The sequence below is a fragment of the Mercenaria mercenaria genome, chromosome 2 (assembly GCF_021730395.1).
Source record: "Mercenaria mercenaria strain notata chromosome 2, MADL_Memer_1, whole genome shotgun sequence".
In the NCBI taxonomy this organism is placed as follows: domain Eukaryota; kingdom Metazoa; phylum Mollusca; class Bivalvia; order Venerida; family Veneridae; genus Mercenaria; species Mercenaria mercenaria.
The window spans coordinates 61,670,472-61,690,194 of record NC_069362.1 but is presented as its reverse complement, the minus strand read 5'-3'; the positions used below and the strand labels follow the sequence as shown (position 1 = coordinate 61,690,194).

Sequence of the window (19,723 nt, the reverse complement as noted above, 5' to 3'; positions counted from 1 at the left end):
CGTCCGTACGAGGTTAACCAAATGGGACCGTTTCGTCATTTTGGACTTAGATTGCTTTATATGGGCCATCTCTTGGTTAACCAAATTGGACCGTTCCGTCTAGCATCAAAACCGCTTACAAGAATGAATTGATACTAATGCAGATGTAATCAGGACCATTCCTCATCTTCAAACATCACCTGACCTCAGTTTGACCTTGACCTTGACCTCATTTTGGACTTAGATTGCTTTGTATGGGCCATCTCTTGGTTAACCAAATTTGACCGTTTTGTCTAGCATCAATACCGCTCCCAAGAATGAATTAATACTAATACAAATGTAACCTGTGACCATTCCTCATCTTCAAACATCACCTGACCTCAGTTTGACCTTGACCTCGAAAGGTAACATAAATAACATAATAACATAAAAAAAATAAAACAACATAAGCAAGTTACACAAACATGTGACGTTTTTTAAGCTCACCCAGTCATCACCGCTTGTATGTTTGAACGTGAGGGCACTCTGGTGCAAAGTGCCCAGGCAACTTACAGGCAAAGCAGGCTGTAATGGAAACTTCTTTCCCTAAAGAAAATTGTCCATAACCATTCTGGGAAGTTTGCTCATTTCTGAGAAGAAAAGGGCAACTGGTTCCAAAAAGACCCTTGAAATGACTGTACCAGTCTTGGTTGATTATATGATATATATTGTCTTGACTGATGTTGTATAGCTTGTTTTTATGTGCCCTGCTAGCTCGTGAAATTGCTCCTCGTAGTTTGTCAGCCAAAGGATCATCTGAATACTCGCATACAGTATTCCAACCATGATGGTCTGCAATCTTTAGTATCTTATTACGTTTGTTGATAGTTTCCTTTTCACTGATCACAATAGATTTTATAGTGTCTGTGTTGTTCAGTGAACAAAGAATTTCAATTTTTATGCCCCTGAAGGGATGCATATTAGTTTTCAACTGTCCGTTTGTTAGTTCGTCACAATGTTAACTTTTTGCATGAAGGCACTTTACTCGCGAACCACTGCACCCTTCAAACTTCACATGCTAATAGTACATATTAAGTACACGACCCCTATTGACATTGGGGTCGTCAGGTCAAAGGTCAAGGTCAAAGTTCAAGGCGCTGCGGGGGCATTTGTCACCATTAGTGACAGCTGTTGTTATCAAGTGCTTCTAGCCAGTCGTTATTGAACAAAAATTGTCTCTTCAAGCCCACATTTTTATGCCCCCGAAGGGAGGCATGTTAGTTTTCAACTGTCCGTCCATTCGTTAGTTTGTCACAACGTTAACTTTTTGCATGAAGGCACTTTACTCGCGAAACCACTGCACCCAGGACCTTCAAACTTCACATGCTGATAGTACTTATTGAGTACACAACCCCTATTGACTTTGGGGTCACCAGGTCATAGGTCAAGGTCACCAGGTCAAAGGTCAAGGTGCTGCGGGGGCATTTGTCACCATTAGTGATAGCTCTTGTTAAAGTTAAATTTACCTTCAATAGGTTTCTTTGCCTATATGTTCCCAAATCTGCATTCCAATTCATCAAGAAAAAATGTCCTTCTGACAAGTCCAAGCTTCCTCAAGCGTAGTCGAGAAATTATCGTGAGTTTGATCTTTGACTTATTTCTGCGCTGCTGTTATTGTTGGTTATCAACCGAATTGTTTGGCAAATTCATTTCAAGGAAAAATTTGCCACACCAAACAACAACCTATCTGTGTATACTACAGCTTACCTCGAAACTGATTTCTCCTGCTCAATAAAAGAAAATCCTGTGCAATATCTACCCCAAAGAGTTATATACTGAAAAAAAAAAGGAATTATTTTCAGTTCGAAGTGCCTTTCTCTTATAACGTTTGCATATTGCAGTTCTTTGTTTAAGGTGGAGTAGCTGTAGTCTAGTCGTTCCCTTGGTGCACCACTGACAGTTAGACCAAAGAGAAAGTAACAAAGGGCTTGGTTCACTTTTAGGTGAAAATGGCACAACATCAAATGTTGTTGAAATATCATTATAATGAATGATCAACAACTCAGAATGCAAAATCTCATATTTTAATTCATTTGAAATTGTGCTGTTGCCATGGCAACCGATTGATTTTCTTTATGGAAACACGAAAATCTCTTATAACAATTACATCTGAACGTATAATTAACATTCAGATATGCTAAGATATAACCCTAAGCAACGCCTATAATTTGAGGCAAAAAATATATGGTTGCCATGGAAACGGAGATAAAAATGAGAATATTTGCTATGTCTTTTTTTTATGGAATAAAACCAATTTAGGTCATTCTTTAAGAAAAATAACATATGTAATTTGTTTGTGAAGATCATTATTCATAAATAATACACTATATTTCTGTTGCTATGGTTACAATGGAGTTGCAGTGTATGCTTCAATGAGACAACAATGACGTTTTTGCTAAGTTATTGTAGAACACTTTCAGCATTTACCATTACATGTAAAAATTAAACAAAATGCACCACTGAAAAGTGTTCTTCAAACAATGTTTTTTTTTCAAGACATAATATAGAACAACAGAAAAATGTTTCCATGGTTACGCAGTTAATTCCGTAAACATAATACTATATAATCTCATTTAACACACAGTAATAGTTTAAGAAAACTGCCTTATTAAATGTCTTGATCATATTAAAAGAGTTAGATGATACTAACGGCAATAATAAATAATTAGGCATACAAAAACTAAATTGTTTCCACAATAATCCAATGTATGTTTTACAAATTATACATATATTGTGCTTTCAAGACAGGTTAAATTAATTGTTCATGAAAAAGGAAAATAAACATGATACTGCCGACAGAAATGATTACATGCAGTTTGAATACAGCAGAAAATATTCGTAGATCTATATAATCCAACTGTCGTAATGAAAAAAATGTACATTACTACCATATATGTTACAATTATTGTTGAAAAATCTTCCAGTATTTTAGAGGAATTTCACATTTATACTGTGTTCAGCCTTACATGTATATAGTGAGTCAATATTTAACAAATGCATAGTACTGTTGACACCATAAAGTTGTTAATTCAATGTTTACATAAACTATATATATCATTTGTTCTTTTTCAAATACATGGAATTTGGGTCTAGTACATCTTCAAAAAATCAAAAACACTTTCAAATTAATCAAAATTTCAGAGCTCTTTCTCTGTATTACTTTAAATATAAAACACTTTTTTCCATTCATTCTTCGTTTTAAATGACTTGAATTATCAATTTTAATGGCTTTGACACTGCTGGTTTTGAGCATACATTGCTGTTGCTGCAAAGGGGGGCGCTATTTCATTATACAGGTACCACTGTCGACTGGCATCCAGCTCAGGAATGGTAATACGGTTGGTGAATTTGCCTGTCATGCCAACCCCCTGCCTAAAAATATTAATCTCCGTCTCTGTGTTGAAGTTATAATCCTTCAAGAATACTATCTATACCAGGTCATGCAGAAGACATCCTGTAATGATAAATGTATCAAATATTTAAGACAAAGAACACATAACCTTTTCACCAATCCTGAACAACAGCATTCCAAAAGACATCCCACACATAATTACATTAAATAACATTTTAGAATTTTATTACAGTAATAACTTCTTTTCATGAAAAAATTCAACCATTGCACATATTCTACATCAAGTAAGAGCCATGATTTTGATCTCATTTTAACAAATAGTTCTTTAACCTGGTTAAGAAAAAACAGTTACTTTATTAGAATTATGTTATTTCTGATTAACTTGCTTGCAGTGAGCTAGACACTCTTTAACAACACAAACATAAACAGAAACTGTGGTATTTTAATGTAAGTGGCCTCTTTACAGACATGATCTCTGAAGCAAGTTTTGTCAATACTTGATTATTAATAAAAACATAATTGATTAAAGAGGCTCAAGCCAAATATACCTAAACATGTTCAGGACTGAATTCTGTATGCCGGGCCTCAATCAGGTTGTACTCCAAGTCATCATGTAGACCCATCATAACAAGCCACATTCCATAGCTAAAATAACGGGTATATTTAAACAATGAATTCTTAAACAAAAACTTCTAAGTAGCAATAGTGAGTCCTTAGAATATAACATAGCATCACTTTATTAAAACAAATAAATGCCAGCTACACAGTTTATTTTCTTACATACACACCTAAGTCTTAATACAGTATGTTGTGTAAGTATGCAATATTCAAATTGTAATTCAATGTTTATCAGTGGAGATATTATTTTTCATTTAGATAAAATTATGCACATTATATATATAAACTGGAAACTAGTGACTTTCCAAACTGAAGTGTATGAACACACTGTAAAATTAAATATTTCAACATCAAATTCTGTGTGCTTTAATAAATATTTCTTTATTTATTGGGAATTCTTACCTTATTACAGCACTTTTCTTATTTTGTCCACTATAATTGTCCATATGTAATGAAACATTCTTTTCTCCATAGCCGTGATGCTTGAAGTGATGGTGGACCATAGATACCACACTGTTTGCTCCTCTTCCAACAGCAGTACTGTACTTTTCATACAAAAACAAGAACAGTTTATAAGAAATGTATTAAATTCTCATCAAAAATGGAGTGAATCAACACTGACCAAACAGTTCATCCTTTCTTATAGATATTGCTTAACATTAACTTGTATTTATCAAAATTTAATTGAATTCCAATTCACAGTGCTTATGATATAGCATCTTTATTATAAAGCAATGCAGTATTTTCAACCCAATTTCAGGGATTTACAGAAAGTTCAGTGAAAAAAAAACCCATAGAAATTAGTAATATCAAGTCTTAACAAAACATAACTTCCTTTAGATAATTTTACTTGACAAAATTTCTGCAAAGGTGTCACTATATAATTCCAATGTAAAATGTGCACTGCAGGCCTGAAGCTTTTATTCATAGAGTCATGATTTGTTTGAAGACTATGGAATTTAATTTAGTGATATATGGAATTTCATAGTTAAAAATGATATTGAAAAAGTGCATTTGAGGATACTGACACTGATATGAATGTAAACACTAACTTCAAAATCTTATACCTGCATGAGGATTCACAGAAATACAAGGGCCCTACTTGCTGAGCATAGTATGGGGTCAATACTTGTTGAGCACTCAAAACTGCAGTGAGCCTTTATATTTCTTACAGCTGGAGGTTATCCTGAAAAATATAAAAAAAAGAATTTCTCATTTATTTAGTAGCCTACCAGCATGCTGTCTACCAGTAATGGCAGTAGTGAGAATGAAAAAAAGTAGTTTTTATTGTAATTTGCATGTAGAATTTTTAAGAAATTTTCAGGAGGTCTATTTTAGTTGCTATAATTACAACAAAAAGTGACAATTTAAAACACCACTTTTCCTGTGTTATTGTACTATAATTTTCAATTTTCATAGATTCCACTGTGCATAATGACCATGTAATTATTAAATTGTTCACATCTGTGACAGTTTAAACTGTTCACATCTGTGACAGTTTAAACAATGTACAATATCTTGTAATATTGGGCTATTCCAGAAAATATCCACCCCCTCCCTGTGGAAGCAGTTTTTTTGGTACAACCTGAGAGGAGGGGAGTGGAGGGGGAAGGGGGGGGTATTTGGAGGGATCCTATTGGGAGGAAGGGGAGGGGAGGGGGTATTTGAGGTAACCGGGGTGTGGAAGGGGGAGGGGGGATATTTTCTGAAATAACCCGAGAGGAGGGGAGGGGGGTATTTGGAGGGATCCTATTGGGAGGAAGGGGAGGGGGGTATTTTCAGGTAACCGGGGTGTGGAAGGGGGAGAGTGGGGGGGTAAAATGTCTCCAGGGGGGGGGGGGGGGTAATTTTGTCCGCAAAAACTGCTTCCACAGTGGGGGTGGATATTTTCTGGAATAGCCCATTCCTGTTCATCAGTTCATTTACCTCTTTACAATTTCTAGATAGAAAGTTTCATACATTCTGCAATCATGAAAACTTACAAATACACAGGAAAGATATTAAAAGTATTTGACAGCAGACAGTCGAATCGAAATGTCAACACTGCTATTTTTCGCTGCAAAGTTGTATCTTCGATAAGTCAACAAACGAAGCGGTCTGTCCATTTTATTTTGCCTCCAATTACGATTAAATTTATAATGAAAATTAACACTTACCGTAACAATTATTAAATCCGCCATGTACTTTAAATATCCGCATATATTCAGAGCAATAACTGCATGTATTCTCTGACCCAGTTTCAGACATGTATCCACCAATAATGGCGTGTTGATTTCAAAGGGAAACAATTCGCTAATTCACTCATTAGGTTTGTGATATTTCACTAAATGTTGAAACGTTTAAACTTAAAAATCTTCGTCCGATATTATTGATTTTAACACTAGCTCTATTGGCTGTTGCTTGAAAAACAAATTAATGAAAACAAATATCTAATTAAGTGACGTCAACTTCAACGTCATTTTACCGAAATCGAGGCTTGTGTAATTTCGGATAAAAATGTGTCTCTGAGACAGACGTTTTTTTCGTTTTTGAATATGGCGGCATTGCTCACCAGCGATGATTTTTGAACTTTTTGTTGGTTTTTAATGTACGAAGTAGTGGTTAAAATATTAAGACTGGTGAACGATGCCGCCAAGGCGAAAATCATAAATAAAGTCTCAAATTTCATGGAAAATTCACATTTTTTTGGAAAGTGGGGCATGTTTGGAGTAATATATAAACACAACAACACATTATTTTTCAAAGTTCTTTACTTATAATTGAAGCATGGTGCTTACTTGTTACGAACAGCATATGTATCAATTTAGAATGAGTATTGTATAATATGGCTAAATTCGGTGCCATTTTCATATATTAGTGAACCAAGCCCTTTCTCTGCTGCTACTAATTGGAAGTTCAATAAAGTCTCTTTGTTAGGCTTTACCAATAAAAATAACATAATATATATTACAATAATCCCGGGCGGTGATAGCACCACTTTCCTCTGAACCATACTAGAGGCTATACTTATACTTATGCCATAATATAATATGGCAGTCCCCGGTTGTGATAGCACCATTCACATCTGAACAATACCAGAGGCAATACCAATATTTATGCCATAATATAATTTGGCAATCCCCAGTTGTGATAGCAATGTCGGTCAATAGCTATACATAGCTAATGTTGTCTGTATATTTAACACCAACTTCAAATAAAATTTGTATCTTGTATCTAGCACCATTCACATCTGAACCATACCAGAGGCTATACCAATACCAATGCAATAATATAATACAGTAATCCTCGGTGGTGATAACACCACTCACCTCTGAACCATACCAGAGGCTATACCAATACCAATGCAATAATATAATACAGTAATCCTTGGTGGTGATAACACCACTCACCTCTGAACCATACCATAGGCTATAAAAATACCAATGCAATAATATAATACAGTAATCCTTGGTGGTGATAGCACCACTGACCTCTGAACCATACCAGAGGCTATACTAATACTTATGCCATAATATAATACGGCAATCCCCAGTTGTGATAGCACCATTCACATCTTAACCATACCAGAAGCAAAACCTATACCAATGCAATAATATAATACAGTAATCCTTGGTGGTGATAGCACCACTCAGCTCTGAACCATACCAGAGGCTATACCAATACCAATAACATAAAAAAAATAAAACAACACCAGCGAATTACACAAACATGTGACGTTTTTTAAGCTCACCCAGTCATCACCGCTTGTATGTTTGAACGTGAGGGCACTCTGGTGTAAAGTGCCCAGGCAACTTACAGGCAAAGCGGGCTGTAATGGACACTTCTTTCCCTAAAGCAAATTGTCCATAACCATACTGGGAAGTTTGCTCATTTCTGAGAAGAAAAGGGCAACTGGTTCCAAAAAGACCCTTGAAATGACTGTACCAGTCTTGGTTGATTATATGATATATATTGTCTTGACTGATGTTGTATAGCTTGTTTTTATGTGCCCTGCTAGCTCGTGAAATTGCGCCTCGTAGTTTGTCAGCCAAAGGATCATCTGAATACTCGTATACTGTATTCCAACCATGATGGTCTGCAATCTTTAGTATCTTATTACGTTTGTTGATAGTTTCCTTTTCACTGCTCACAATAGATTTTATAGCATCTGTGTTGTTCAGTGAACAAAAAATTTCAATTTTTATGCCCCTGAAGGGATGCATATTAGTTTTCAACTGTCCGTTTGTTAGTTCGTCACGGTGTTAACTTTTTGCATGAAGGCACTTTACTCGCGAACCACTGCACCCTTCAAACTTCACATGCTAATAGTACATATTAAGTACACGACCCCTATTGACATTGGGGTCGCCAGGTCAAAGGTCAAGGTCAAAGTTCAAGGCGCTGCGGGGGCATTTGTCACCATTAGTGACAGCTCTTGTTATCAAGTGCTTCTAGCCGGTCGTTATTGAACAAAAATTGTCTCTTCAAGCCCACATTTTTATACCCCCGAAAGGAGGCATATTAGTTTTCAACTGTCCGTCCATTCGTTAGTTTGTCACAACGTTAACTTTTTGCATGAAGGCACTTCACTCGCGAACCACTGCACCCAGGACCTTCAAACTTCACATGCTGATAGTACTTATTGAGTACATGACCCTACTGACTTTGGGGTCACCAGGTCATAGGTCAAGGTCACCAGGTCAAAGGTCAAGGCGCTGCAGGGGGCATTTGTCACCATTAGTGACAGCTCTTGTTAAAGTTAAATTTACCTTCAATAGGTTTCTTTGCCTATACGTTCCCAAATCTGCATTCCAATTCATCAAGAAAAAATGTCCTTCTGACGAGTCAAAGCTTCCTCAAGGGTAGCCGAGAAATTATCGTGAGTTTGATCTTTGACTTATTTCTGCGCTGCTGTTATTGTTGGTTATCAACCGAATTGTTTGGCAAATTCATTTCAAGGAAAAATTTGCCACACCAAACAACAACCTATCTGTGTATACTACAGCTTACCTCGAAACTGATTTCTCCTGCTCAATAAAAGAAAATCCCGTGCAATATCTACCCCAAAGAGTTATATATTGAAAAAAAGGAGTTATTTTCAGTTCAAAGTGTCTTTCTCTTATAACGTTTGCATATTGCAGTTCTTTGTTTAAGGTGGAGTAGCTGTAGTCTAGTCCTTCCCTTGGTGCACTACTGACAGTTAGACCAAAGAGAAAGTAACAAATTTCTCTGCTGCTACTAATTGGAAGTTCAATAAAGTCTCTTTGTATGAATCATGGACAATATAATACTGGCAGGATTTCAGTTTTCAACATTACTATCATGAGTGAAAATCAACCATGTTTCATTTGTACATATATCAAAGTTCTTAGTTAATATTACTTACTATTTTGCAGTCCAATTTTTTTTATGCCCCGGAAGGGAGGCATATTAGTTTTCAACTGTCCGTCTGTTCATTTGTTCGTCACAGCGTTAACTTTTTGCATGAAGGCACTTTACTCTCAAACCGCTGCATCCAGGACCTTCAAACTTCACATGCTGATAATGCTTATTGAGTACATGACCCCTACTGACTTTGGGTCACCAGGTCAAGGGTCAAGGTCACCAGGTCAAACGTTAACTTTTTGCATGAAGGCACTTTACTCGCAAACCACTGCATCCAGGACCTTCAAACTTCACATGCTGATAGTACTTATTGAGTAAACGACCCCTACTGACTTTGGGGTCACCAGGTGAATGGTCAAGGTCACCAGGTCAAACGTTAACTTTTTGCATGACGGCAGTTTACTCATGAACCACTGCATCAAGGACCTTCAAACTTCACTTGCTGATAGTACTTACTGATTTCATGACACCTACTGATATTGGAGTCACCAGGTCAAAGGTCAAGGTCACAGGGGCCAATGTTAACTTTTTTGCATGAAGGCATTTTACTCGCGAACCACTGCACTCAGGACATTCAAACTTCACATGCTGATAGTACTTGTTGAGTACATGACCCCTACTGACTTTGGGGTCACCAGATCAAAGGTCAAGGTCACAGGAGCCAATGTTAACTTTTTGCATGAAGGCACTTTACTCACGAACCACTGCACCCAGGACCTTCAAATTTCACATGCTGATAGTACTTATTGAGTACACAACCCCTACTGACTAGGGTCACCAGGTCAAAGGTCAAGGTCACAGTGGCAAATGTTAACTTTTTGCATGAAGGCACTTTTCTCGCGACACTCTGCATGCAGGACCTTTAAACTTCACATGCTGATAGTACTTATTGAGTACATGACCCCTATTGACTTTGGGGTCAATCTGTCAAACTGCTGGTATTCCTGTAATGGTTGCAGGTATATCTAGCAGTTCTCCATTGCAAATATTTGTTGTTGTTGTGTGGGTGTGGGGTGGGGGGGGGTCCAGACCGATGTAACTAATATTACTAATGATTATTAATATCATAATTGGTTCACACATTATAACATTTTATCAGATCAGTAAGAGGTAAAAAAGCAATACAGTCATAAAGCTTTCGTCACAACTTAAAGCTTTCTTTTGCAGACATTGCAAGTTTTTTATTTGTTGGACAAGAAATTTTTATCTTAGCTCTAGAACTACAGCCATCATTGGCAGTAAAATGAAATGGTACAAAATTATCTTTGTTTGACAATGTTAAATAAAAATATCCAAGCATATAAGATAGATTCAGCATGGCAGATATGGAAATATCCAAGCATATAAGATAGATTCAGCATGGCAGATATGGAAATATCCAAGCATATAAGATAGATTCAGCATGGCAGATATGGAAATATTATTATTTGATGAGCAGGATAGTGTTTGTTGTTGTGTATAAAAAGTGTATAATATAGGACAAAAATTTTCTAACTCCTAAATCTTTCATGGTATTCATTACATAGACAGTAATGCTTCAGTAAATTTGGTTATTGGAAGTGACATTAAAAGAGTACAATTATAATCTGAGAATTGCCATGATAAGGTGTCAGTGTGTAGTTTTCAGCCACTGTAATCTGGAACTGAAAGGAGGATAACAGCCATTGTTGCTACACCATGTCTATATTTTTTACAAACAATACATTTCATCAACTAGCTTATACTACATAGGGATGACATCCCTGCATAGCTTTTTCCCTCCATGTGCAGACTCTGAATCTTTTGTAAGGTGTATGTAATACTTAAATACCCCTTAAAGAAAGCTGTCTGCCAATGGTTTATTGCCACAAATTACAATATACTGGTAAGATACTACCTTATCATTTATTTTGTCAATGCTTGTAGCCAGGATGGTTTAGGCAAAATCCAAGAGCAACAGACTACAGGTTAAGATATAAAAGCTATTACTTCTTGCATTTAGTAAATATTCCACTGTTAGAGATATGGTAGGTTAAGGCAAACAGAAAAAAAAACTGGCTGTTGGTTTCAGAAAACTACCATATCACCACATTTTAAGGATGGTTTTGGCCATGTATTTTTGGACTAAATTTCAGTAGATAGGGATGATAAGGTAGTATAAGCTTTTTAGAACTGCCACTGTTTGTGTGAAAGTGCATTGTATGATTGTGTTTAAGTCAGCCCTCGTCACATAACAAGGTAACAGGTATTGCCATATCATTGTATGTGTGCAACAATTGTAGCCAGGCTGTTCACTAAGTTTGGAAAAAATCCATCATCAAGAGAGGGCTGCATCTCAGGTCATATCATTCTTTTATATTTATAGGATATTATTTTAGACACTGCTTAAAAATAATTTTTGTGTTCTCCAAAGATTTTTTTTTCCAGAATTGGCAGGGGAGAACACTGAATTTTATCTGAAGTTTAGGACTGTGGTACTGGTAACATGAAAGCCAAATATGAATAAATTTTTAATTGGCTACTGGTTAAGAATGAAATAACATTTCTTTATATTTCTTGCATACTTCATAATTTCTTGATAATCTTAGCTGTTAGGGATATGGTAGAATAATACAAAGCGTTCAATACTGGCTACAGGTTTTTATGAAAACTACCATATCACCACATCTAAGGGCAATTTTGGCAACATTCATTCATTTTTGGACTAAATTTCAGATATAGGAAAGATATAGTAGGAAATAGGAAAATCTTCATCATTAATTATTTTTGTAAGTTGTATATAAACAAAAAAGGTGTGCTAGAGCCGTGTGCGTGTCTTCCTGACTGCTGACTAGGTACTGAAGCATAAAGACTGCCAGAAATTTTGGCTTTTTGGTTTATATATAGACTGGCGGCTGACATTGGACGTGTAGTATACTTTTTTTATTTTAGCCACTGTCAAACTTGACAGTCTTATGGATGCAACACTACCATGTCATTATGCTTGCACATGATGATGTAGCAAGTTAAGCCATCGAAGTTTGGAGAAAATCCTCAACTTGTAAGTTTACTAGCAAGTTATAGAATAACATGAGTTTAGCTATTACGTCATTTTTCTGCATTTTACGGTTTCAACCATTGTTGGTTATTATTGTGTTGTATTATTTTGTCATATAAGTATCATTTTATAGGACTTTGGTAGTGTGGGTCAGTTAATTAATGATCATAACGATGTTGTAACTGGCTATGGTCTAGAAGTAAAACTACCACTTCTTGCATTTAATAATCTTATGTTAGTGATATGGTACGATAAAGAAAGAAATACTGGCAACTGGTTTCAGAAAACTACCGTATCACAATATTTTAAGGGCAGTTTTGGCCACGCCGTGCTTTAAACACTTTTCTGTGCTCCAACGAGCCCATAAACAACAGCTGCACGTGCCTGGATTTTTGAATGTTTTTTAACTAAATTTCAAAAAATAGGGATGACATGGTAGAAAAAAGGTAAATGTTCAGCAATTGACTTTTTATTAAAATGGCAATTTGTAGGTAAATTTTGACATTTTAAGTATAAAGTGGATCACAGAATAAATGGTAACTGATTTAAAAAAAAAAAAAAATACCCTGTTAAACATTATAAGTAAATGACTGTTCAGTGAATGAATGATGATTAAATTACTGAGCAAAAAAGATGGATGAATGTTGAATGAATTATTTTGTAAAAAACAGTGAGTGAATGTTGAATGAATTACTTTGTAAAACACAGTGGTTTAATACCAAATTCTAAATTTCTAAAACAATTGACAGACTGTAGTTAAATTAGTGATATTGTAAAACAGTGGCAGGATTAGATTTTGTTGTTATAGGAGTTACTTCTGAAATCTGATTTAATTTTTTAACACACTGTGTGTTTAGTTTGTAACATACAATGGCAATGTCTTTTAGTGGCTTTAATTTGTAAAATACAGTGGCAAGGTCATTTAATGGAATTAATATGTAAAATACACTGGCAAGGTCTTTTAATGATTTTAAAAGTTTCAAGGTCTTAAAGTGGATTTAAGACTGTTTTGTTTGTGAAAGGAATATAAATGTTAAACACATTTATAATAATAATAATAATAATAATCATCATCATCATCATAATAATATTCTTTTGCATATTCTGCCTGGCTAAATCTATTAGTGGTATTTAATCCTGGAAAGGTTTATTTTCAAATAATTTTATGTTTTCAGTATCAAGTCCATATCTTCTTGCTTAATTTTTTCCAAGGCAAATGTCAGAATTTTAGAGTTATGGCTTAATGAATAAGTCATTTTGGCATGCTTGTTCAAAGATTAATTAAAAAAAATGATTCAAATGACAGAAATGAATTTGGCAGATAATGCCACAGTTGCCCTAGATACACATTTATGCGGTGACTGTGTACTAGTAAGTAACTTAAGATCTTGTGGATTATGTAACACTCTTGTGCGCATCAAGTACCATAATACACAGTTTCTTATTCTTAATATATCTATCAAGAATAATAGGTTGGAGATGGTATGTAGTTCTAGTCTGCTTCAGTAAATGATTGGGTAAATAATTAATTGTTGCAAATTAAACTCCAGATCATCTAAATGTATAAGATGAAGTGTCTGGCACCTCTGTGCACTCAACAATAGAAATTAAAGACACAGTTTTTCTGGACAAAAACATAAGTGAATCATCTTTTGAATGACACAAGATAATTATGTAAACACAATATTTACATCCCAAACAGCAGGATGTTTAGTAATGTTTGGTTGATTATTACCTCTCATGAACTTTTGTAATAGTATATTATTGCTACAGTCTATTCCTCCACATATTGAGGTATAAGCATCTACCGCTGCCTGTGCAGTTCCTAAAGCACTGTATCTTAAACCTAATGAATACAGATGCGTCAAAAGTTTAATGTTACTTTTTACAGTCGGTCTAACTGAATCAACTGATTTCCTATAACAAAACGATATCCACCGTTTGATAACCAACGCGTATTGTGTCCGAGTGGACTGTCTCCATCCATCAGTGATAAGATCGGCAGACTTTCTCGAAATTCCTTGCTTGAGGAATGCTTCCCTGATATCCTGAAAACACCCAGCACCATTTTCTCAGTCTCAGTATTGTTTGTGGAGACTGAAGGTAATACCCTGGTTGACTCATTAAGTGAAGCAAGTGAGGCCACCAACTTTGTGTAGTCTAAATGGGGGCCTCCAGTATCGCTTCTGCTTTGTCCTGCACAATCTTCTGTAGAATGCGTGGTAGTAAATTGAAAGGCGGAAACATATACATGAACGCATTGGACCAGTCTAATGAGAAAGTATCAACTGCAACCGCATATGGATTAGGTAGTCTTGAAGCATATCTATCTGTCTTAAAATTGAGTCTAGATGCAAATAAACCCATTTCAGGAGACCCAGATTTTGAACATATATCATGAAATACTGAGTATCTAGTGACCATTCCAGGTCATTGTTAAATTTTAAAGATAAGCTGTTTACCTCAACATACCTACTCCCGCAATATGGGCAGCGCTTAAATGAATTTGTCTCCTGATATAGTGTTATAAGTGTAAATACGGATGTGAGTATTGTGCTTATTATCGCACAAAGTCAATAAACCTAACTGACAAGATCATTGTGGCGACCAGACCCCATTGGTGCTCAGGTTCAAGTCCTAAATACAAGCGCCATACCCCAGAAGGCTTGCATCGGTGTGCAATACTATTGAAGGGTTACCATGTGACACATAGTTTACACAGAAAGGGAGGTTATCTATCCACCACTGAATATCTAGTCTTATTTCTGGTGTAATTATGCCCCCGGCATCTACTGATGTGGGAGGCATATAGCGATTGTCCTGTCCGTCTGTCCGTCCATACGAGGTTAACTAAATGGGACCGTTTCGTCTAGCATCAATTCCTCTTACTAGAATGACTTGATACTAATGCAGATGTAACCTGTGACCATTCCTCATCTTCACACATCACCTGACCTCAGTTTGACCTTGACCTTGTTTTGGACTTAGGTTGCTTTGTAAAGGCCATCACTTGGTTAACCAAATGGGACCGTTTCGTCTAGCATCAATACCCCTTTCTAGAATGACTTGATACTAATGCAGATGTAACCTGTGACCATTCCTCATCTTCAAACATCACCTGACCTCAGTTTGACCTTGACCTTGACCTCAATTTGGACTTAGGTTGCTTTGTATCGACAAGGATGCCACCAGGGGCATCAAGCGTTTATTGAATGCAGCTTCTTGTTTTCATAAATGAATTACAGTTCCCTTTTTTCCATTTCAAGTTTTTATGCTTCCTGCATCTACTGATGCGGAAAGCATATAGTGATTGTCCTGTACGTCCGTTAGTTTATTCGTCCGTCCATATGAGGTTAACCAAATGGGACAGTTTTGTCTAGCATCAATACCCCTTACTAGAATGACTTTATACTAATGCAGATGTAACCTGTGACCATTCCTCATCTTCAGACATCACCTGACCTCAGTTTGACCTTGACCTCATTTTGGACTAAGGTTGCTTTATATAGCCCATCTCTTGGTTAACCAAATGGGGCCGTTTCGTTTAGCAGCAATACCGCTTACAAGAATGAATTGATACTAATACAGATGTAACCTGTGACCAGTCCTCATCTTCAAACATCACCTGACCTCAGTTTAACCTTGACCTCATTTTGGACTTTGGTTGCTTTGTATTGACAAGGATACCACCGGGGGCATCAAGCGTTTCTTGAACGCAGCTCCTTGTTTAGTTTAGTTTTCTCTAAAAGGGTTGTAAAATACTGAGGGGCATAATCAACCCAAGGTTCAGCTGCCACTAATTTCCCAATTAATTAATTGTGCAAATAGATTGATTGTAACTGCTGTAATACTATGTCCTATGAGTTCCCCACATTGGCCAGTAATAGATTCTATATTTTCTTGGAGGTTAAACGCACTGTCATAGACTTTGAGCACAGAATAAATCCCACAAATTCAATTTGTTAAGTTGGCGATATATGACGATTTTGTGTCGATTCGGCGTAAAACCCAACTCACTCACTCACTCACTCACTCAATTTGTTGAGAAGGTATGAATTTTGATTTTGTTGTATTGAACGTGAGCCCTAAACTGTCGATAAGCTGAAACAGTGTTTGTAATTTTGCAAAGGCATGAGTGATATGTTTGTCATTGTAAACGCGAATCGTCAATATAAGCCGTGCTGATATGACCTTTTGCTCTTGAAGTTGCAAACACAGGCTTGAGCACCTTTGTGAAAATTCTTGGCACAGTAGTTAACCTCATGACTAATGCAGTGAACTGATACTTTTGTCGCTAATGAATAAAGCGAAAATATTTCCTATCGCTTGTCCTAATTGGTATTGAATAATAAGCATCTGATATGTCCACTGAGCCAAAATAACAATCTTTGGCCATTAAACTAACAGCTGTTTTAAGCGCTTCCATCTTAAAATGTATATGTTGCATGTTCTTGTGAAACTGTTTTAGATTTAAAACAATTCACATTCTACCATCTTTTGGGTCATGCAGATATGTTTGAAAATATATTCCCCTTTATCTAATGAAGGAAAAGTTATAAATACTCAAATTTAATATAATTTCTTTGTGTCTCTCATGTTCTGTGAGTAGTTCTTGCCGAAGTTTGTGGATCTGTTTGTCTTCTGATTCTGGTAATTTTTCTGGTAGGGCCTGCTTTGCTGTGTTTGTGAGGGAGGGTTGTCCTGATGCAACTTGCTGTTCTTGGCCCCCTCCCTTTGTTTAAAAAATCCTGCTGATCTTTGCGGGAGATGTTGGGTTCGATCCCCAGCTACGTCATACCAAAGACGTAAAAAATGGTACACGTAGCTTCCTCGCTTGGCGCTCAGCATTAAGAGGGTAGTGCTAGGACTGGTCAGCCTGGTGTCAGTATAATGTGACTGGGTGGGGTATCATGTCACATGTCTACGGCGTGATATTCCAGTGAGGCAGCACTATAAAGTTGGGCATTGTGCTCACTGCTACAAGTAGATACCGTCGTTTATATGACTGAAAAATTGTTGAAAAAGTTGTTAAACCCGAACACACACACACACACACACACACATGATCTTTGTTCGTCATGTGGATATTCTTAGTACTATCTAATTGCTTTGACAATTCTGCCATATATCCCAGAATAACCCTGTAGCCGAAACTGAAGTTTCTGGTGAACAAAGTCGTTTGAATTTGGGGTGTAACTCCTTCTTTATTGATTCTCTCTGCTGGTGATTGATTGTATGAATGCTCCCAAAAATGAACTTGAAAGAGTCCTAGATGCACTGTTTTAATACCAGAGTATCAGGTTCCACATTACCGCACACATGGTTCATTGCTTGCAATAATGGTGCAGCAGTTCGGTTCAGATGTGAAATGGATTTTTGCCGTCAAACATCCTGTGCCTTCACAGGGTTCTTTAGCTGGTTTCAAAGAACCCATCTGTCTTTGGGACCTGCAGTGCCTCCATGGTCTTTTGTATGTCTCTGACAGCTCTTTCAACTAAGCACTATCAATTTGTGCTGGCCATCGTGGTTTGTTATTTTTTTTTTGTGCCTCTTTCTCCTGTAGTGGTGCACCAACCTGGTTCTCCAGAGTGAAAAAGTCATCAAAATCATCTATAAAATTATTGTCCGACTGCTGTCCCAATTTTGGATTTGTACAAACAGATTCCCAGAAAAGATCGTCTATAACCAAATCGTCATCTTCCTCGCTGACCTCAGACATTCCCTTCATTTTCCCCAGTTTAGTTGGCAGTTCATCTGACCCACAAGCCATTGCAGAACGCTTCTGCCTAACCATTTGTTCTTGCAAGTGACTAACTGCTGATGATAACTCTTTTATCTCCAATGATTCTCCCTCAAACGCACAAATTGAAGCTCTAAATGTCTCCAGAATCGTTTGCTCTTTTTGATAAACTTGTCAAGTTTGTTTACCTCCGCTTGCAGCAAGTGTGCCTGTCCGGACACATCATTTCCGCTGGAGCCACTCGGCTTTTCTGTTGTCCTCCCCATATTATTAGACATCACACTTTGTGACCTATAAATGAAATTAAAACGTGCATAAGAGTCCTGGTAGATGACAGAATTGCTGATCTAAAGTATATATGCATAAACGATCTAAAACAAAATCATATACATCAGTGATAATTTAGAACAGCAGATTCTTTCTGACCAAACTGACTCTCAGATCGAAGCCTGCTTCTGTCAAAAAAACAAAGAAGTTAAAACCTGTTTGAAAATACTGAAAACCAATTAGTGTTCAGTAAATGCTGTTCTGGCAAATTTAATTGAACAGAAATTCATTCTGTGTTGTCGTTCAGACTCTGAATTAATCAGTAGAGCATTAGTAAGCAATAATGGCCGACAATCGATGCGTTGATCGATTCCTGACAAGAAAAATAATCAGTAATTATGATGATGATATCTTATGAATCTTACCCGAGATCACCACCAATTAATTGGTAATGGATGTGTCTTGATGTTAGTATGATATAGAGACAAGATTTCCAATAAAAAATCATGCTAAGTATAGACTGAAAGGTCAAGGTCACTAGGTCAAAGGTCAAGGTGCTGCGGGGGCATTTGTCACCATTAGTGACAGCTCTTGTTTGTACTTTTTATGCCCCCGGCATCTATAGATGCAGGAGGCATATAGTGATTGTCCTGTCCGTCCTTTTGTTCATCCGTCCGTCCTTCAATACGAGGTTAACCAAATGGGACTGTTTTGTCTAGCATCAGTCCCCCTTACTAGAATGACTTGATACTAATGCAGACCATTCCTCATCTTCAAACATCACCTTACCTCAGTTTGACCTTGACCTTGTTTTGGACTTAGGTTGCTTTGTATCGACAAGGATGCCTGCGGGGGCATCAAGCATTTATTAAAAGCAGCTCTTTGTTTTATTGCTTTATTTACCATTGAATCATATTTTACACCGATATTATCTATGCAAAATTAAATTCTGATTATGTACAACACTTGCAATACATTCATAATCATATATAATACATAAAAATTATATATTATATACTGTACATGAAATTATATATTTTTATACTTATATTGTTACTTATAAGCTTATGGGGGTTATGTAACAAGGGTAAGAAAATTATGTTACTTATATCTAAGAGAAATTATCATATATGAACAACTGTCCTTTTTTCTTCACAATTATACACACATGCTGCGATGCAAACCAGTATATCGAGTATAACAAGTAGAAGTTAGGCAGCTGACTCACAGTGAAAACTAAAAACTTCTGTGCTTTCATGGTAGCTGGCTGTTTCGCGGCTACAGAACTTTGCGGATACACATTAACCGCAAAAGTCGCTAACTTAAATAGCGCAAAACCATTTCTAGG

General features: G+C 36.5%; 1 long non-coding RNA gene across 1 annotated transcript; it reads right to left on the bottom strand.

The window, feature by feature from the left end:
- Positions 1-2,485: 2,485 nt before the first annotated feature.
- Positions 2,486-5,584, bottom strand: LOC123565862 (uncharacterized). Its single transcript, XR_006689261.2, has 4 exons — positions 5,056-5,584; positions 4,391-4,533; positions 3,919-4,015; positions 2,486-3,472 (listed from the first exon to the last, which is right to left on the bottom strand). It is a non-coding gene; the product is annotated as an uncharacterized LOC123565862 (long non-coding RNA).
- Between the last annotated feature and the right edge of the window lie 14,139 nt (positions 5,585-19,723).